This window comes from Mixophyes fleayi, chromosome 1 (genome assembly GCF_038048845.1).
Source record: "Mixophyes fleayi isolate aMixFle1 chromosome 1, aMixFle1.hap1, whole genome shotgun sequence".
NCBI classification, from domain to species: domain Eukaryota; kingdom Metazoa; phylum Chordata; class Amphibia; order Anura; family Limnodynastidae; genus Mixophyes; species Mixophyes fleayi.
Window position 1 is genome coordinate 96109908 of NC_134402.1, and position 22042 is coordinate 96131949.

Below are 22042 nucleotides of genomic sequence, written 5' to 3' on the forward strand. Positions count from 1 at the left end.
CACCTACAACTGTCCCCTTGTGTCCCCATCCTCCCCTGTCTCCCCGTCCCCCAAAAATTAAATCCCTTCTTCCTCCTCGCATACCTCCCCGACTTTCCAGAAAACCACCACCCCCTCCTCCTTGCCCTCAGACTCGATTCCCCCCACTCTTTCCCTGGAATGTCCATCACCCTCCCCCTCCCCCTCCACCTCCTAGCCCCCAAAATAGCCCCCTGTGAACATATACCCCACTGTAGATAGAGCCCCCCCTGTAAATATACCCCCCTTGTAGATAGAGCCCCCCTGTAGATAGAGCCCCCCTGTAAATATAGCCCCCTGTAAATATAGCCCCCCTGTAGATAGAGCCCCCCTGTAGATAGAGCCCCCCTGTAGATAGAGCCCTCTGTACATATAGCCCCCTATACATATAGCCCCTGTACATATAGCCCCCAGATGAAATGACAGACAGAGACTCGCCAGTCTTTAGGGAGGATTACAGCATTACCACCAAGGGTGGTAAAATTCCCAACCCCATTCGCTCCTGGATTGATTCCTCCCTGCCGCCCCATATCCTGGAAGTTATTGACAAGTGTGGATACAAGGTGTGTATTAGATTAAGATTAGAAGGATTACTAGGGGTAAATTTATCAAAATGCGGGATTGAAAAGTTGTCATTTATTGCCTATAGCAACCAATTACATTCTAGTTTTCATTTATTTAGTACACTCTACAAAATGACAGCTACAATCTCATTGGTTGCTGTAGGCAACATTTCCACTTTTTCAAACCCGCAGCTTGATAAATTAACCCCCTAGAGTGGTGACTGTGCTTGGAGATATTATCAGTAGAGTAAATTATTCTGGTGAACCGTGATTGATTACATGAAGTGCCTTGGTGACAGATAATAAAAAAAAATCAAATTGTTTGTGTACAGGAGCATAGTCTAATATTGAAGTTAGAGATGTTAGTGTAATTCTCAAGCGCCCAGCATCTAACTTACATTTCTAGAAGTATTGTTAAAGTGACCTACTCTAAAGTTACAATATCTAACACAGCATATATGTTATAAGAGTGACTGTAATAGCAGAGGCTGCTACATGATGCAGATGTGGCAACGTGTGTTTGCTGAAGAAATAAATTCTGCTGATTTGCGTCATGTAACCTGAGTCTCCCCCATTAGATTCTGGATTGTATGTTTATTTTATGTGCTGGACAGAGACATTAGTGTGTGTTCTCCATTTCTATAGCTATCTTCAGCTGTGTTCCGGTTGCTGATTGAGTAACTCCCACTTAGTTTGTGGTGTGATTTAGAGAGTGGAGACCTTTTTTAGTTTCTGAACCTCATGTTGCATTTTTACTTCTACAGGAACCAACACCTATTCAAAGACAAGCCATTCCCATCGGTCTGCATAATCGTGACATCATTGGTGTGGCCGAGACTGGCAGTGGTAAAACTGCCGCCTTCCTCATCCCTCTGCTGGTCTGGATCACAACTCTGCCAAAGATTGACAGGTCAGAGAAACCTTTATTATTCTGCAAATGATCTGCCTAATGGAGGAGATAACTCATTGTGATGCTACCAAACTTAAACTTTTCCATAATTTGCTTCAGAGGGGGCAAAATTGTGAAACTTACCTTTTACATTATTGATTGTAGGATTGAAGAGTTTGACCAGGGACCTTATGCTATTATTCTGGCTCCAACAAGAGAGTTGGCTCAACAGATTGAGGAGGAAACAATCAAGTTTGGAAAATCACGAACTGTGTCTGTTATTGGAGGTATCCCTCATGAGGACCAAGGTTTCCGACTGCGAATGGGCTGTGAGGTGAGACTTTCCCATATATTACATAGTGATTTGACCTTTCTCTGATATTTCTACTTCCATTCAGTGATTGGACAAGGTTTTGTGATTTGCTATTACAGGTTTTTATTACCTCACATTATTTACCTTTCTTTACAAAAGATTGTAATAGCTACCCCTGGACGTCTGATAGATGTGCTAGAAAATCGATACTTAGTCCTAAGTCGCTGCACTTATGTGGTACTGGATGAAGCTGACCGTATGATTGACATGGGTTTTGAGCCTGATGTCCAGAAAATCTTGGAGCACATGCCAGTCACCAATCAGAAGCCAGATGCAGATGAGGCGGAAGACCCAGAGAAAATGATTGCAAACTTTGAGTCTGGGAAGCATAAGTATAGACAAGTAAGTGTTAATTTTAATTGCAACTTCAGATATACCTGAAAATCTTAGAAATCTTTGATTATTTGTTTTTAAACTGTCTGTTGGCACATAATTATTTTACACCTTTTCTCCTTGTGTAGATGGTCATGTTTACAGCGACTATGCCTCCATCTGTGGAACTGCTGGCCAGAAGCTATCTTCGTTGTCCTTCGGTGGTGTACATTGGCTCTGCTGGTAAACCTCATGAGAGAGTTGAACAGAAGGCGTTCCTCATGTCTGAAGGGGAGAAGAGGCAGATGTTTGTTTTTAATGTCTCCATGTTTTTGTGGATCATGATGTAATGGTGAATTTGGCCCAGTGCCCTAATAAATATTTTGCTTGTAGAAAAGCAACATTAAAGTCATTCCATTTTGGTGTATGTAAGCAAGGAAGATGTTGTGTGGGATAAAGGATTTGTTTTTCTTTCCTCACATCTGTAGAATACTCTGCATTAACTTCACTGAGAAATTTGTTCAGTACCCCATTCAAAAATTCAAACGAACAACACATAAAAAATAACAGTGTAGTATGTCCTATATTATAAGGGCACAGTCGTGCCGTTATATTAAGGTTACATCTAAAAAACGTAATTTTGCCATAGGGAATCTGTGAGAGGGGGGGCATGGTGTTTGAGGGTCTACATCTTAAAATGTATTAAAGCTATTAAACTGAAATTTGGCATGTGAATGGAGAACTGTCCACAGGTGCCGCCTGTGAAATTTCAGAAAAAAATAATAACACACACACACACACTAGCACTTTTAGCCCTGGCACCGCTCTTATTCATAGTTTAATCCCTTGGAGCGGTGCCAGAGCGGCTGTGTAAGAGCCCGTTTTAAACCTCCCACCCCTCAGTGACGTCAGTTCATTTATTCACTGCACTGAGCTTAGTTGGGGCGGGAGATTTAATAGTGCTTTGTGCTGCGCTGATCCTACAGAACAGCGATCAGTGCCTGGGATAGGAATGGGGATGTTGCCTTATGAAGCAGATACGGTACTGGGTACAGAAGTATAAGAAAGTACGGGCAGTTGGTTCCTGTGTCGCCATTTTCATATCACTGAGAATTGTGTCCTCCAGGGCCCCTCTCTGATCCTGTGATAAGAGAAGTCTATGGAATTTTATGTTCTATAGGCTCCGGCAGACATTGGTCTTCATCTGCAACCATCCCCGGCCAATATAGCTGTTTGTATTAATAAACTCACACTCTGACAGACAGCTAATGACAGAATACTGCGGTTTAGTAAATGGTCCCTCTGCTGGGAGTGACTCCAGGAGCAGATCTGACAGGACGACACCCAGCTGATATTCCTGCAGTCCCTGATCAATTGCATCTGAGTGACCAGCGATTCGGGTACATATCAGGATCAGCTGCTCTCTGAGACTGTCACAGTTATATCGGCAACACCAGTTCTTGTGTATAACGTAAGTGATCAGCCTAGTTCTGAGCTAGCAGCTATCCTCCAGACTCTCGTACGCTTCCCCAGTGTCCTGGTTGAGTACAGAGACCTAGAGACTGATCCTCCTCTCAGTTGAAAGCCTCGAGTGTCTTCCTGTCGGTAATCAAAGAGACAGAGGTGTGTTGGAAGTCATCAGTCAGACATCTCCATTTTCACACTACAGTTACAAAACCAAAATCTGTTCTCATAAATAAAAAATAATTTATAACCCAAAACATTTATATATCGCAATGAGCTTAGCTCGGATGGGGAATCGAACCCACTATGCTGTGTTACCAGAAGAGTGCATATATCAGTTGAGCCACAGCTCCTGATGTCTGTCTATGGGCAAATGTCTCTTATATTGAAGAAAACTATATATCAGAAATGAAAAAAAATATATATATGGGGAAAGGAAAAACTGAGAACCTTATGGGGACCATAGGGTGCTCATTTTATTCTTTCCCCATATATATATTTTTTTTCTACGGAGATTTAGAAAAAAAAATAAAAAATGTGTGGTGTCCCCCCTCTGTTCACTATTAACCCTAGTGCTGCCAGCCCACTGCTGGTTCCGTGAAAACCGGGGAAAAATTTGCGTGGGGTTCCCCTGACTTTCACGGAACCAACACTAGGCAAAGCAGCTGGGGTTGGAGGCACTATAGCAGTGGGACACGCGGCAGGGGTCCCCCTGCCATAATGACTAATAAACCCCAGGCTGTTCAGCGCTGGGCTGGATTCCCTAGGGAGTGGGGTCCGCCGAAAAAAACGAGCGGGTTCCCTTCTAGGGACACCCAGCCCAGTACTGATAGCACTAGGGCTCGTCCTACCCCTGTGGGCTGTGGGTAGTAATAACGGCGAAAAATTGAGAAAAAAAACAGATGCCATTTTGTTTTGTGGAACTAAAAGTCCCAGCCAGCCAGGTTGCCCATAATAGTGTGGGCATGCTGCTGCTTGTATAACTACAAGTACCAGCATGCCCACGGCAGCCAGGGCATGTTGGCACTTGGAGAACCACAAGTGCCAACATGCCCTGACACCCACGGCTGGTTGGGACCTGTAGTTCCACAAAACAAAATGTTTACAAAACCACCATACCCTCATTACAACCACTAGGATTTATTAAAAATAAACTCACAACAAATACAGTAAACATTAATACCACATATTTTTTATTATAAATAATAAATTCCCTAATACTCACTAATAACGTTTTCTCCTTTTGTCTGCAGCTTTCAATCCAAAAATGGCTGTAAAACAAATCCAAAATAAATTTGTAATTCCAAATGTCCTGGCTTGCCCCCGTCATAAAGTAATTTATACTTCCAAAAGTCCATGCTTGTAATCTGTTCATTTCTTCATCCAGGGGGGACCCATTGTTGATTGAAGTCTTCAGTTCTTTACCCGGGGGGGGGCATATTTGTAATTCCCACGATTGTTTGCTACTATAGTCTCTCTGTGCTGTGAAGGGGTCAGAGGATGGCTCTATGTATTGTGCAGGGGTCAGAGGATGGCTCTATGTATTGTGCAGGTTCAGAGGATGGCTCTATATATTGTACAAGTGTCAGAGGAAAGCTCTCTGTAATGTGGAGGGGTCAGAGGATAGCTCTATGGATTGTGCAGGGGTAAGAGGATGGCTCTGTGTTGTACAGGGTCAGAAGATGGCTCTATGTTTTGTGCAGGGGTCAGAGGATGGCTCTCTCTGTTGTGCAAGCGTCAGTGGATGGCTCTCTGTTTTGTGCAGGGACCAGAGGATGGCTCTCTGTGTTGTGCAGGGGTCAGAGGAAGGCTCTATGTAATGTGGAGGGGTCAGAGGATGGCTCTATGTATTCTGCAGGGCTCAGAGGATGACCTCTGTGTTGTACAGGGTCAGAGGATGGCTCGCTTTGTTGTGCAGGGTCAGAGGATGGCTCTCTGTGTTGTGCAGGGATCAGAGGATGGCTCTCTGTGTTGTGCCGGGTCAAAGGCTGGCTCTATGTATTGTGCAAGGTTCAGAGGATGACCTATGTGTTGTACAGGGTCAGATGATGGCTCTCTGTGCTGTGCAGGGGTCAGAAGAAGGCTTTATGTATTGTGCAGGGGTCAGAGGATTGCTCTCTGTGTTGTGCAGGGGTCAGAGGAAGGCTCTATGTAATGTAGATGGGTCAGAGTATGGCTCTATGTATTGTGCAGGGGTCAGAAGAAGGCTTTATGTATTGTGCAGGGGTCAGAGGATTGCTCTCTGTGTTGTGCAGGGGTCAGAGGAAGGCTCTATGTAATGTGGATGGGTCAGAGTATGGCTCTATGTATTGTGCAGGGGTCAGAGTATGGCTCTATGTATTGTGCAGGTGTCAGAGGATGGCTCTCTGTGTTGTGCAGGTTCAGAGGATGGCTCTCTGTGTTTTGCATAGCCAGAGGATGGCTCCTTGTGTTGTATATGGATAAGTGAAGGCGCTACCTATTGTGCAGCGGTCAGATGAAGATTCATTTTATTATGGGATTCTCTATCATGAGTAGGGGTCACTAAAAGATTTTTTGTGTGGTGCAGGTTTTACTAAAAGGCTCTATTTTGCACAGAGATCGGAGAAGGCTCTTTGAATTGTGAAGTTGTCACTGGTGGAGCAGAGGTTGGAATGTGAGAGAATAGCTGGTGAGTTGGGTGGTATGTGAGGGAAAAGCTGGTAGACATGGGGTAACGTGAGCGAAAAGCCGTTGGTTATGAGGTGGCATGTGATAGAATAGCTGGTGTGCAGGGCTGATATTAGAAGCTTATGGTCAGGGAGTGGTATGTGAGAGAAAATCTAGTTGATAGGTGGTGGCATATAAAAAAGTAGCTGGTCAGCAAGGGCCCATATGTGTGAAAGGCTGATGAGCAGGAGATGGCATGTGAGAAAAGTGGGTGTCATGGGAGAGAACCTGCTTGGCAGTGGGAGGGGCTTGTAATAATTTAGGGGGCAGGGTGGCATGTGATAGAGAATTGTTGGTGGACAGAGGGTGGGTGATTTCACATTTGGATACATAAAATGTGAAAATTATCAATATTTCTACTTTACAAAAAGCCATGAAATTCCATAGACAAAAATCCTTACGGTTTAACATGTCCGATTAAGGTTCCTTACACACCATCTAAAATGTAAGAAAACTATTGAAACTCTTCCACTCAAACTCCAAAAAGCAATGAGGCCTTAATGGATGTGTTCCTTGAGCAATACAGACATGGTATGTCATCACATCCTGCGGTTAGCTGCAGATTCAGCGCTATCATGTAGTGAGATTGCTGTCACTCACAAACTGGTGGATCTGCTAATTCACAGATTTGTGTGTTCACTGGAATACACACATACAGTACTATTACATTTTCTTAGTTTAGCTGTATCGTAGTTTAGGGCCTGGGTATCTTAGAAAGAGACAGTAAAGCAACTTCATAAAAAATTAGAACTACAAAATCCCTACAGAGCATTTCTCCCTCCTAGACTGTGCCTGCTTATTAAAGATACCTGCAGAACATAGCTCATCACCAAACAGAAATAGTTTTAAGCTTTGCTTGATTGCCGACAGTTCCACAGAGTAGAGCAGAAGTTGACCTTATGAACAGAATATAGCTTACAATTAGAGATGGGTGGGCTCGGTTCCCCGAGATCCGAATCCATCCGAATTTCGCCTATCCGAGTACCGAGCCGAGCATGCTCGGTACTCTCCCGCCCGTTCGGTATGGAAATCGAGGCAAAACATCATTGTGACGTATTTGTATTTCTGACCTCGGTTCTCGCGAGAACTGAAAAGCATAAAAGCCCGCCTCCACAGCAATCCATCGCCATTTGACAGAGGGAGAGAGCAGGGTTAGGTCACAGGCTGTATTAGCGCAGGGACAGAGCAATAATTGTACACCTTATTCTTTCTATTATTCTTTCATTTCGAATCTATTCAATTCTAATATTAATTCAAATTCTATTAGCAATTGTTAGAGCAGGAAGAGAGGAGAATAGAGGAGGCTTATTTTTCATTTTTTTGCACTACAAGTGCTTTGGGGTGTCCCATATTCCCCAGTGTGAAACAATAATTTTTCTTGCTGTCAAAAGTGATATTTATCAGCAGTATCTATACAATTTTTTGAACTACAAGTGGTTTGGGCTCATTAAAAAGGATTCAAAGCAGTCCACATATGAGCGGAATCAGCAACCAGTTTCTGTCACCAGTCCTGATGGTAGTGTTCCCAGTATGTCATCTGGTAAAGGCGATGTAAAAGTACATAGTCTTTTTAAATCAGGGAAAAAAACATACACCCAAAAAAATGTTACCGTTTTGAAGCGAAAAAGAAGCGTAATTGACGAAAAGTTAAGTGCCGGAAAAAAAATAATTGACAACATGCCATTCTACACACGCAGTGGCAAAGAAAGAATGAGGCCTTCGCCTTTCTCTATTAGTGGCAGAACCAAAAATGTTACCAAGCCTTCTTCTTGTACGGTCACTTGTGAGCAAGCAAAACAAAGTAATTTGGAGTCTAAAAGTGGTGCACAACTACTGTTACGCGTCAAAGCCGAGCTGCAAGAAAACAGTAAGGCATTAGAGGATAATGTATGCTCAGAATCAGAAATGACACCAATCCCTGTGGAGAGTCCATCCACCAGTGGTATGTCTAATCGTGAGCATTCTGATAATGTACCCATAAAGATGGGCCCTTTCAGCAGTTCTGCTGATGTGTGCCTGAACAGCTGGAGTGTAGCCGGTGATACACCAAGTGAGGATGACACTTTGGAATTAGAAGAGGATGAGGGGGGAGATTTGGGTAGCCGACGAGGGCGCTGATGAGTTTGCGGTTGATTGTGTAAGTCCTGCACCAGTGGTAGCAGGGTGGCACCAGTGGCAGCAGGGTGGCACCAGTGGCAACAGTTCTGGCACGTGAGGTTCTGGCACCAATTTGCACTTTCCAAACACAAGCAGGGATGACACACGTGGCAGACCACAACAGTTTGACATCTGGGCTGGTTTGAAGGATTTGACATAAAAATGTGTGACCTTACCCATAACTCCAACCAGTCCTACTATTAACATGCAAAGGATGATGGAGGGCCTAGCAGGGATTAAACTGTATTTTTCCTAATTTGCACTAATAAGGTTTGGGTGTAATATACACCCAAAGACGAGTGCTTAATTGCTAAGAGTCATTGATGAAGAGGAAGACAAGCAGGCTTGTCTATAGAATTTGCAGGAAAATTCTACTGCGTTATATAGGTAACACCCAAAGAGCAGAGCTCCATTGCTCCATTGCTAATTGTAATTGCTGAAATAGAAATAATAGGGCTGACAGTCTTGGTCTAAATCTGCAGTTACATTTTATTGTACCATAGCTCACTCAGAAACAGGAGAGGTGGCAGGGTTCAGTGCTAATCTTCCTCAAGCAATACTAATTCATCTCACCATCATAGAAGTCTGTGTACTATGATGTGATTGCCGATAATGGCCTTCCAAATGGAATTAGTAGTTCATTTTAGAAAAGAGCTGTCACGATTTTTGGGCAATTCTTTTACAGCAGAGCAAATATCAAAATGTTGTGCGGAATCATCTGCATCACCACTGGGTGTCTTGGGAAAGCAATTTTTTGTACAACAAGCAGTTGCCAGAGAAGGAGAAGACTTACAAACAAGATGTTGATAGCTCTTGGATCCTTGTGAAGCAAATTAAGTATTTCATCTACAATTAAAATATAGTTAGAACATTTACTTTGTTTTATTTGACACGTTAAATTTCTGTAGCTCCTTGTCAAAATGTATTATTAAGGCAATCACTTGACTCAAGCTAACCGTGTCTGCACTCTCTTCACAGGTGACTACTTCACTGGACTAAAGTACATTCCCCTCAAATGCTAGTCTTCTTGCAGCTGCTGTATTCTCCTACATGCTGTTGCAGAAAACAGAAATTGACCCTAAATTTTTCCGGACACAAATAGCATCTCCTGCATGTCATTTTTAAAAGTTCTGTAACACCAATTTGATTGTGTGTGCAAAACAGGAAATGTGATGGAATTCAACCCCGCTGTATTGCTTGAACAATATTGGGGTCGTAATCAGAAATGACATATCCTCAGGAGAGTCCAAACAGGATTAGCCATCTTTCAATGACATCCCTTAGTTTTTGTAACAGATTGTCAGCTATATGCCTCTTAGTGAAGCTGCTGATACACAGAGTAGCCTACTTCTAAAAAAATGGGACGTACTTGGGTACATGCTGCTGCTGTCCCTGCTGGTGAAGGCGAATCACCAACCCAGTGGGCTGTCACAGTCATATAATCTTTACTTTGACCAGTTCCGCTTGCCCACATATCTGTGGTTAAGTGTACAGTGGGTAGAATGGCATTTTGTAGCCCAATAATTACATTTTTATGAACTTTCTGGTAGAGGTTAGGAATAGCTTTTCTAGTAAAATGGTGTTGTGATGAAATTTGGTAATATGGACAGAAGACCTCAAGTAACTGTCTAAAACTAGCTGCATTAACAATGGACATTGGACGCTGGTCTAATACTAGCATAGTCCTTATGGCGTCTGTGATCCGCTTTGCAGCTGGGTGACAGATTTCATTCTTGCTTCCTCTTGCAAAGGATTGTTTAACTGTAAATTATTGGTTCTAGGGATATTGGTGATGAAGGTGTTGGGGGGGGGGGGTAGATTGCAGGTGCTGGGATGTAGATGAGAGAAAGGAGGCAGATGATGCTAGACTGTTGTTGTTATTTTTTTTAACCTAAGTTTCTGATTTTCCCAACAGCTTTCCAAGAACTCTAAAAAAAAGACGTAACATGGATGAGGATCCCAGATGGTTAAGGTCCCTACCTCTACTGAGTGTGGCTTCAAAAACACTACAAATGGCTAGACAACTGTTGTCAGAATATGTGTAAAATTAATTCCACACTTAAGACGTGGATTTTTGGTCTTATGCCCAGGCATGACAATGGCCTTTTTCTTATCACTGGCAAGAACTGCAGCAATTTTTCTTTGAAAGTATATGAAAATCATATTGTGACCTAGGAAGTGGTCAAAATTGAATGGAAATGACTGGAAATTAGTGTTAGTGAGGTTAATAATAATGTAGGTACAAAATAATACCTAAATTATGTTATTTTAGGCCAAAATTTTTTTATTTTTTTAACAAATTGCAAAACAAAACCAAACAAAACCAAAACCAAAACACGCAAGGGCGGTTTGGCAAAACCAAAATCAAAACACAACGGTAATCCAGATCCAAAACCAAAACCAAAACATGGGTTTCAATTAGCATCTCTAATGTTTATTAACCTATTGTTAGATATGGCCTGTATCTTTTTTGCATATAGGTTAAAAGTATTTATTAACCTAGGTGTTCTAAATTGTACAATAGTGTGTAGTGTAGGTTAGTATTTAGTACTATTGTAGTATATCACTATATTTCATATTACTTAATAGTATAGTTTAACCTGCAGTCTAATATATTAATATAGGATAGTGATTTATATAAAAAAAAAAGCATATAATTACCGAAGTGTATTTTGTAAAGCTAGTTACATTTTTGAATAAAATTTTAATTTTATAGAGCAGCCATGTCTAGGGAATGTAGGGATTCTCGTTTTCCACAAGAAAGCCAAGAGGAAAATCTGAGTAGTGGTGAGGAATGGAGAGAGAACCGTGAGCAGCGTCGAGAAGAAAGAAGAAGACAGCAGCAACATACAGAAAGTGATTCAGATGACGATGAAAGAACAGCTGTATCGTGCTCCAGGCGCTTCACAGAGGATGAGAATGATGTCCTTGTTGCTGGGGTACTGAGGCACTACGAAATGCTGAAGGGTGCACAATCTCAGAAGACCTCCTTCAAGCAGAAGTCCAAGATTTGGACCCGGATTGCCTCTGAGGTGTCAGCAGTTGGAGTTCTAGTCCGAACAGTAGAAGTTTGCCAGAAGCGCTTTCGGGACTGCAAGCGGACTACTAAGGCAAAGATGGCAACTGTTGCAAGACATTCCAGGGGCACCGGTGGTGGCAAGCCACTGCGCATCAAATTTAAAGTTTGGGAGGAGAAGATGCGTCAAATTCTGAGTGCTGATCTTGTGGAAGGAGTGGAAGGGACAGTGGACACCCTAAAACAATCCACTTTCCAGCCACCAGGTATGTTTAATAGTCTATAAAAATAGTGATCTGAATACCGTATATACTCGAGTATAAGTCGACCCGAATATAAGCCGAGGCACCTAATTTTACCACAAAAAAAATGGAAAACATATTGACTCGAGTATAAGCCTAGGGAGGGAAATGCAGCAGCTACTGGCTCTGACATACCGTGCTTTAATGATTTGTTACAGGTCCATTTGTTTATATAAAAATCCAGACACCAAACTTATTCTATAGGTGGAATAAATTCTAGGCAGATTATATCCCAGTTACTGATTCCAATCGTGACATGAATAATAATTTATGTTCTTAGATGTTCTGCCTCCATGGGGGAGACATTTGGCATTAAATCCTCTTTGTGCAGTTATTTTTTGTTATATTCAAAGCTGTCATTTCACACCACAAAGTACAGTATAGCACACAGGACGAATCAATTGTAATGTGGCAATAGACACAAATTTGAGTTAAGTACCATATAAGCCATGCAGTCGCAATTCACATGAATACCTCTTTTCCGGATTACTGTGATACAGGAACATTTTAAAGCTTTCTACACAAGTGAAATAATTATTTCAGAGTCCAGTTGCAATGTATAAGTTTGCCGCTGACTGTAGCATATTATAACGGCCATTGTACACAAATCATACAGCCCGATTAAGGGAACCGTGGGTTAGGGAGAGAAAATTTCTACACCCAGAGGAAATAAAACCAAAAGACAACCGTTAAATTACATATCTGAGCACAATACTCACATGCAATGAAATGCGGGCGCTGCTCACCCGGAAGCATACAGAGCAGAGCAGGTCACCAGCGCAGTGGAATCAGACAGGGCAGACAGGATATCTCACACTATCAATACACTGCAGCGCTCAGCCAATTCATCTATACATGTATATAACACCTAATTGACCACACATTTATGGACTGCCTCTTAAAAGCACAATGTCCTGTATTGTCCGTAGTTCCTCTTGTCAAATTTCATATATATACGGGTCTCACCGATGTTCATTCCGTTCCATATGTGTATTAAAGGAAAAACACAATCGGCGTAGAACAATGTAAATAAAGACGGCACAATCCGTTACTTACACATAAATAAGCTGCATCCGGTACCACTCGATGTCAAATTCCAAATGACGCCACAATGAGAGTCCGGTATTTACAACCTTTGCAACCTCCGATTGTCTGCTGTAACAAAATGCCCCAAACAGTGTTGCAAATGAGCACCAAGTAATGTACTCGTTGTTATAGTTCCTCCGATACTATTAATTGGCAGGTCCTGGTAAATGCCACAGTAAGAGTCCGGTCCCAAACCTCCGGCTGTCTGCAGTAGATAGTTAGTGCGCAGAGGTTGGTGTTTTATAGGATATCTCACACTGCTGCCGCCGGCCACCTCAAGCAGGTACTTTTCATTATGGTCCTGGAGCATCACTCGAGTATAAGCCGAGGGGGGGCTTTTCCAGCACAAAAAAATGTGCTGAAAAGCTCGGCTTATACTCGAGTATATACGGTAACTTTTTATTATGATTTCTAAAAACTTGTTGTACAAACCTGCAGAAGAAGATCCAGCACGAAGCAGAAGAGATGCAAGGGAAGCAGTACCCCGGAAGAGAAAATCCAAATCTGGAGGTAAATGTCCAAACTAATTTAAACAGAACAATTTTTCTCTTTTTACTCTTATTGGTAAAATATTAGTTAAAGATTTACTAATGTTGTTTTTTTAATGTATTTTAGATTTGGGTTCTTCTCGAGGACACAAGGGCCAGAGGAGTGTAGAAGGAGAAGGTATGATCTAAAAGAATATACACACATGCATGTATGCATTTGTCACGGATCAATGTAGAAATACAGCTAAGGAGCCATGGATAGGTGAAAAAACAAACAATGTTTATTTCTGGAGAGTATGAACAGTTGATGACATAATAGCTTGCAAAATTTACCAGATATACAGCAGTTGCAGGTAAATGGGAGGTGAGGAAATATTCCAGGCAGCATGCACAGGGAAATGCACAGAAAGTCCCAGGTTCACATAAGGAACAGGTCAGCAGGTTGTATGTTGAAATAGATCTCCAGCAGTATAAACCCAGGAGCACAAACAGGAGGAAGTGACCACAGAGAATAACCTCAGGATGTGACAACAGGATGGGACAACAATAACCAGCAATGACTGCTGGGAGGAACAGGTATATATAAGGGAAAAGAAAACACACCCAGGTGCATGGGATAATTGGGAGAAAGTGTTAACCCCTAATGCAAACATGAAGGGCAAGATAGCAGCACCTCTGGTGATCAGAGGTACCTGCTGAAAATACACACTAATAAAGACAAAAGGCAGGAGCGGCCAAGCAAAGCAGTATGTACTGCAAGGGGCTTGCAGGCAGATCCTGACAGCATTATCCATAGATAACATACTTTACAGTACACATTACAGTCAGCTAACGCTTTACATTTTTTGCATAATGTAATAGTATTCACATAATTGTTTACTACTTTATATTAGCGTAACAGATATTTGTCTAGTTGTAACAAAAAGTTTTAACCACACACACCCAAAACTAATATATATATATATATATGTATATATATATATATATATATATATATATATATATATATATATATAAATAAATATATAATTGAATATATATATAAATCACTATCCTATATACATATTCAATTGTCAGCGAGAGAGAGAGAGAGATAGCTAGTGCATTGGATTTCTCTAGAGAAAACTAAAATTTATGTTCCACCTGTTCTTATTATTATTGGATACAATATATATGAATATCTAGCCTCATATTCTGCTGATGTAAAGGTTATTTGAATATTTATCGTGCTTGCTGTAATGTATGTAAATTTTGTATTAACTGTACACAAATGTGCGAAAGTAAAATGTATTTTAGGGATGTGCACCGGCGACTTTTGGTGTCTCGTGTTTTGTGTTTTAGATTCGGATTTTCTTGATGTCTTGGGTTCGGATTTGTTTCGCAAAACACCTGCCGAAAGGTTTTGGTTCGGATTTAAGGTTTTGGATTCGGATTTTTTTTGAAAAAAGCAAAAAAAGTTTTTGGGCTTATTTTCACTCCTACGCTATTATTAACCTCAATAACATTCAATAACAATCATTTCCACTAATTTACAGTGTATTCTGAACACCTCACAATATTGTTATTAGTCCAAAACGTTGCAACGAGGTATCTTTCTGGACTGCGTAGTGGAGTGGTCCCCACAATATAATAAGAAAACCATCAACTGGTCTTAATCGCACCAAAAAATGTACCTGGACTGCGTAGAGGAGTGGTCACCACAATATAATTTAAAAACTCTGAAGTTGTATGAATCACACCAAAAAATGTACCTGGACTGCGTAGAGGAGTGGTCACCACAATATAATTTAAAAACCCTGAGCTTGTATGAATCGCACCAAAAAATGTACCTGGACTGCGTAGAGGAGTGGTCACCACAATATAATAAGAAAACCATCAACTGGTCTGAATCGCACCAAAAAATGTACCTGGACTGCGTAGAGGAGTGGTCACCACAATATAATTTAAAAACCCTGAAGTTGTATGAATCGCACCAAAAAATGTACCTGGACTGCGTAGAGGAGTGGTCACCACAATATAATTTAAAACCCCTGAACTTGTATGAATCGCACCAAAAAATGTACCTGGACTGCGTAGAGGAGTGGTCACCACAATATAATAAGAAAACCATCAACTGGTCTGAATCGCACCAAAAAATGTACCTGGACTGCATAGAGGAGTGGTCACCACAATATAATTTAAAAACCCTGAAGTTGTATGAATCGCACCCAAAAATGTACCTGGACTGCGTAGAGGAGTGGTCACCACAATATAATAAGAAAACCATCAACTGGTCTGAATCGCACCAAAAAATGTACCTGGACTGCGTAGAGGAGTGGTCACCACAATATAATAAGAAAACCATCAACTGGTCTGAATCGCACCAAAAAATGTACCTGGACTGCGTAGAGGAGTGGTCACCACAATATAATTTAAAAACCCTCCACGGGTCTGAATTCCCCCAAAAAAGTTTCTGGACTGCATAGTGGGGTGGCCCCGGTACCCAATTTGATACCGGGGCCACAATATAATAAATACACCCTCAACTGGTCAGAATTCCACCAAACAAGTATCTGGACTGCGTAGTGGGGTGGCCCCGGTACCCAATTTGATACCGGGACCACAATATAATAAATACACCCTCAACTGGTCAGAATTCCACCAAACAAGTATCTGGACTGCATAGTGGAGTGGCCCCGGTACTAAATTTGGTACCGGGGCCACAATTCCTCCTCCAACTTCCAAGTGTAGTGTTTATAACATATTAACACTATATTTTGTTTTACTTTTTGAACATGGCAAACGACTGTTGAATGGTCACATAATGCCAAAAAAAGAGTTGCAAGATGGAATTGTCCTTGGGCCCTCCCACCCACCCTTATGTTGTTGAAATAGGACATGCACACTTTAACAAACCAATCATTTCAGCGACAGGGCCTACCAAACAACTGTGGCTGAAATGATTGGTTTGTTTGGGCCCCCACACCAAAAAAACAATTCATCTCTGCCTGTACAAACTAAACAGGCTCTACTGAGGAAAGATGCCGTCCTCATCCTCAACCTCTGATTCCTCTCCCCCTACAGTGTGTACTTCCTCCTCCTCACACATTATCAATTCGTCCCCGCTGGACTCCACAACCACAGGTCCCTCTGTACTATCTGGAGGGCAGTGCTGTACTTCATTGAGGAATTGATTATTCATTTTTATAAACATCATTTTTTCAACGTTGTGAGGAAGCAACCTCCTTCGCCGCTCACTGACCAGGTTCCCCGCTGCACTAAAAACTCTTTCCGAGTACACACTGGAGGGGGGACAACTCAGGTAAAATAGAGCCAGTTTGTACAGGGGCTTCCAAACTGCCTTTTTTTCCTGCCAGTAACAATATGGACTGTCTGACATGTCTACTTGGATGGTGTCAGCAAAGTAATCCTCCACCATTTTTTCAATTGTGACAGCATCCAATGCAGCGACAGTAGACATGTCTGCAATGGTTGCCAGGTCCTTCAGTCCGGACCAGATGTTATCAGCATCCCCGCCAGCGCCTCTTTTAGGAAAACTGAGCTTTTTCCTCGCAGCCATAGATGTGGAAGAAAATGAGGGTGGAGCTGTTGGCATGTCACGGTCCTCTTCAGAGGACAATCTCCTGACCAGCAGGTCTTTGCACCGCTGTAGACTTGTGTCCGCCGGAAACAGAGACACAACATACGCTTTAAACCGAGGATCGAGCACGGTGGCCAGAATGTATTCCTCTGACTTTAAAAGAGTGACCACCCTCAGATCCTGTCAAAGCGTACGAAGGGCTACATCCACAAGAGCTACATGCTTGGTGTAATCGCAATGGTTTACCAGCTCCTCCCTCACTTTCTCCAGCTGCTTCTGCAACAGCCTGATCAGGGGAATCACCTGACTCAAGCTGGCAGTGTCGGAACTGACTTCTCGTGTGGCAAGTTCAAACGGCTGGAGAACCTTGCACAACACGGAAATCAGTCTCCACTGCGCTTGACTCAGGAGCATCCCCACTCCTTTGCCTATGTCGTAGGTGGCTGTGTAGGCCTGAATGGCCTTTTGCTGCTCCTCCATCCTCTGCAGCATATAGAGGGTGGAGTTCCAGCGCGTCACAACCTCTTGTTTGAGGTGATGGCAGGGCAGGTTCATGGTTTTTTGATGTGCCTCTAGTCTGCGGTAGGCACTGGCTGAATGCCGAAAGTGTCCAGCAGTTTTGCGCGCCACCGCAAGCATCTCCTGCACACCCCTGTCACTCTTGAGGTAATGCTGCACCACCAAATTAACGGTGTGGGCAAAACATGGGACGTGCTGGAAATTACCCATATTTAATGCTCGCACAATGTTACTGGCATTGTCTGACACCACAAATCCCCATGAGAGTCTAAGTGGGGTAAGCCACTGGGAGATAATTTCCCTCAGTTTCTCTAATATGTTGTCAGCGTTGTGCCTCTTATTAAAACCTGTAATACACAATGTTGCCTGCCTTTGCACGAGCAGCCATTTTGTAGATGCTGCTACTGATGCAGCTGTTGCTGTTGCTGCGGAAGGGGATGCATCTACCTAGTGGGCTGCCACAGTCATATAGTCCTTCGTTTGCCCAGAACCACTTGTCCACATGTCCGTGGTTAAGTGGACAGTGGGTACAACCGCATTTTTTAGAGCACTGAGGACACTTGATCGTACTTCTCTGTACATCTTTGGTATCGCCTGCCTAGTGAAGTGGAATCTCGATGGGATTTGGTACCGGGGACACAATACCTCCATCAACCCTCTAAATCCCAATCTGAATCTGATGGAGATCGTGGAGGAAGTTGACGAGGTGGGTGTTGCTGGTGTGTATCCAACTGGACCACGGGATTTAGGTGTCCCTGTACCGATGACGGTCCTAGCCCCAGTTCCTGAACTAACCACTGAACTATGAAGGTTATTCAGGTGACGTATAAGGGAGGATGTCCCTAGGTGGGCAAGATCCTTACCCCTGCTTATTTGAGCTTTACATAAGCTACATATGGCCATACATTGGTTGTCCGTATTTGGATAAAAATAACTCCAGACCGAAGAGGTGCATTTTTTGGTCTTCTGACCAGGCATGACGATGGGCTTTTTCATCCCATGGACATCAGCTGTTTCGCCCCCTGGTGCCTCATTTACAATAACCACATCACCATCCTCATCATCAAGTTCCTCCACAGCGCCAGCTACATCATCAATAGCCTCCTCCCGAGCCACCTCTTCCCGTACAGTGATGGGAAAGTCAGGCTTGACAACCACCAACACCCTTGGACTCGCCTTGGGGATTTGTGATAATTTCTCTTTAGAAGGCAGAGTTGTTTGCTGTTTTGTTGCTGAAAGCATAACTCTCTTCAATTTTTTGTAGGGGGGGGGAGGAGGAGGAGGGCTAAGATCCTTAGGTGAAGCTGAACCACTAGTCATGAACACGGGCCAGGGCCTAAGCCGTTCCTTGCCACTCCGTGTCGTAAATGGCATATTGGCAACTTTACGTTTCTCCGCAGATGATTTTAAGTTTCTCTTTTTGCTACTTTTACTTAACTTGGGCTTTTTGGATTTTACATGCCCTGTACTAGGAGATTGGGCATCTGGCTTGGAAGACGACGTTGATGGCATTTCATCGTCTATGTCATGACTAGTGGCAGCAGCTTCAGCATTAGGAGGAAGTGGGTCTGGATCTTTCCCTACTTTATCCTCCAAATTTTTGGTCTCCATTATATGTAGCACAAGATACTGCAGAATGTGTGAACTTGGTAATATTGCAGTACCAATGGACTTATACTGCTGGATTGGTTTTGCAAATTTTGTTATAATTACTTTTTTTTTTAAAAACTTTTTTTTTATTTTTTAAAAACTTGGGAATAATGGGGAAATAACTATGCCCTTAGAAGCACAGAGCACAGGACACAGCACCACTGGACTGAACAGGACACAGCACAGCACAGCACAGAACTAAACAGCACAGCACGAGATCTACCAGGACAGAGGACCACCTAACACACCCTCCCTCTACCCTGAGCAATGCCCGAGTGAAGATGGCGGCGACTAGCGGGGAATTTATAGGATCCGAGTATCGCGAGATCCGATAGCGGGATTATGACTCAGAGCCTCGGTTTCAAGTTTTTATTTGGCGCCAATACCCGGATCTGTCTCGGATCCGACTCGGATCGGAAAGGTTCGGGTGGGCTCGGATTCACGAAATCCGAGTGCGCTCATCTGTAGTTTAAAGGAGGAAGGGACTACACCGGAGGAGAGAGATAAGTTGAAGAGGTGTGCGAGGTAAGAGCAGACAGTGGGAGAAAGAGAGCGAAGGAGGGGGGGGTGATGGGATCGAGAGGACAGGTGGAGGGAGAGAAAAGAATAAGGGAGCGAACTTCTTCCCCTGTTGTGGGGCGAAAGGAGCTCCAGAGTTGGTTGTTGGGAGGTGAGGCGATGAGGGTGGCGGGAGAGGGGGAGGAGGAGGAGTTCAGTCTGATGGCCTCAATTTTGGAGGAGAAAAAGGTGGCAAAGTCAGTAGCAGAGAGGGAGCGCGGGACAGGAGGGGGAGAGAGGAGGGAGTTGAAGGTGCCGAAGAGGCGGCGGGGATTGGAGGACTGAGAAGAAATGAGGGACTTAAAAAAGGATTGTTTAGCGAGGGAGAGGGCGGAGCAGAAAAAGGAGAGGATGAATTTATAGTGAAGAAAGTCAGCCAGGGAACGAGATTTCCTCCAGAGGCGTTCAGCAGTGCGAGAGCACCTTTGGAGGAAGCGGGTGAGTTTCGAGTGCCAGGGTTGTGGAATGAGGCGGCGCTGGCAGATAGCGGAGGCTGGGGCGACAGCATCAAGGGCAGTAGTGAGGGAGTGGTTGTAGAGAGAGGATGCCTGGTCAGGAAAGGCCAGGGAGGGGAGGGGTGATAGGAGAGTTTCAAGAGAGGAGGAGAAGGAGGTAGGGTCGATAGCATCAAAGTTGCGCCTAGTGAGGGTGGCTTTAGGCGAGGCGGGAGGAGGACAGAGTGAAGGAGAGGAGATGGTGGTCAGAGAGTGGGAAGGGAGAGTTAGAGAAGAGAAGTCAGAGAGATCACAGAGATGAGAGAAGACGAGGTCGAGGGAGTGACCAAGACAGTGGGTGGGGGAGGAGGTCCACTGAGTGAGGCCGAGAGAGGAGGAAACGGAGAGAAGTTTGATGGTGGCAGGGTCAGAACAGCTCTCAATGGGGATATTGAAGTCACCCAGTATAATGGAGGAGAGGTCAGAGGCAAGGTAATGGGGGAGCCAGGCAGCGAAGTTGTCAAGGAAGAGGGACGGGGGACGGTAGATGACGGAGACACGGAGGTGGATAGGGGAGAAGAGGCGGATGGAGTGGACTTCGAAGAAGGAGAGGGAAGGTAAGGTAGGAATTACCCGAAAAGTGCAGTTAGGGGACAGGAGGAGGCCCACTCCGCCTCCAGGACGCTCATCCGGTCTGGTGGAGTGGGTGAAGGAGAGGCCCCCATAGGAGAGAGCAGCAGGAGAGGCAGTGTCAGAAGAAGTAAGCCAGGTTTCAGTGATGGCAAGAATATTTAGAGAGTTGGAGATGAATAGGTCATGGACGGAGGATAGTTTGTTGCGGACGGACCTGAAGTTCCAGAGGGCACATGAGGAAGGGAGATGCGGATGAGATTATCGGGGCTGATAGGGGGAGGGGGAGAGGTGGGGTAGTGAGAGTTGGGCAAGAGAAGGGGGCTGGGGGAGAGGATGGGTATAGGAAAGGTACGGGGTGCGGCATTGTACAGTGCAGGAACAAAGGCGGAGGCGAAGACAATATGAAATGCAGTAAAAACAGTGCAGTAAAATTAAAATAAGTGCAGATGAAGTGAAATAAAGAGCAAGTAAAGATACAGTGCTGATAAATTAAAATAAAGTACCAAGTATCAAGACATACAGTACTTAGTGACAAGATTAAGATGAGCTAATGGTAAAGTGCAAAACAATAAGATAAGATAGGATACAATACAATATGATAAAATTAAAATATAAAATGAAGTAACAAGATTAAGATGAGCTTATGGTAAATGCAAAATAAAAGTATAGGAGAAGTAAATGAGGGCTGCAGAGAGCTGGTACTAGGTGTGAGGTAGGAGAGTCCAGGTTGGAGAGACCAGAGACTGGGGAAGGGGAGTGCAGGACTGATCGCAACAGTCGCTGTAGCAGTCCGGAGGGACCAGCGATCAGGATCTTGTTATACAGAGGTCCGGGTTGGTTGCCGAGATGGGGTCCGTGTATTAGAGCCAGAGACAGTATTAGTGCCAGAGACCGGGGAGTGTGTGTCAGGCCGATGTGCGTGGATCAAGCTGCGGGAGACACGGCAGGCAGACCAGGCAACGGGGCACAGGAAGAAGTACCAGGCAGCGGGAGACGAGATGGCGGCGGACCAGACAGCGGGAGTCAAGATTCAATATGCCACATAAGGAGATGGCCCGGCAGACCAGGTGGTGGGAGAGCTGGGACATGGCAGGCAGCCAAGGCGGCAGAAGACAGCAGGCCACGGATCCGGAGGAAATGGAAGGCAGGCCCTCAGGAGTAGGCAGTGCAGGGCTAGCAGCGGTGGCAGCTTAGCCGGAGGCAGTGGAGCCAAAGCAGGAACATTCAATAGGAAACTAAATGTTCTGTTTATCAGTTTGTTATGTAAAGCCTGAAAGCAATGTAATCATGTCAAACCTTTTTCCAGGTCCAA

The 22042-nt window shown here is 43.8% G+C and overlaps 1 long non-coding RNA gene across 1 annotated transcript; it reads left to right on the plus strand.

The window, feature by feature from the left end:
- The first annotated feature begins 466 nt into the window (after positions 1–466).
- On the plus strand, positions 467–1703 carry LOC142105267 (uncharacterized). The gene is made up of 3 exons (XR_012679692.1): positions 467–581; positions 1346–1491; positions 1636–1703. It is a non-coding gene; the product is annotated as an uncharacterized LOC142105267 (long non-coding RNA).
- Positions 1704–22042: the final 20339 nt, after the last annotated feature.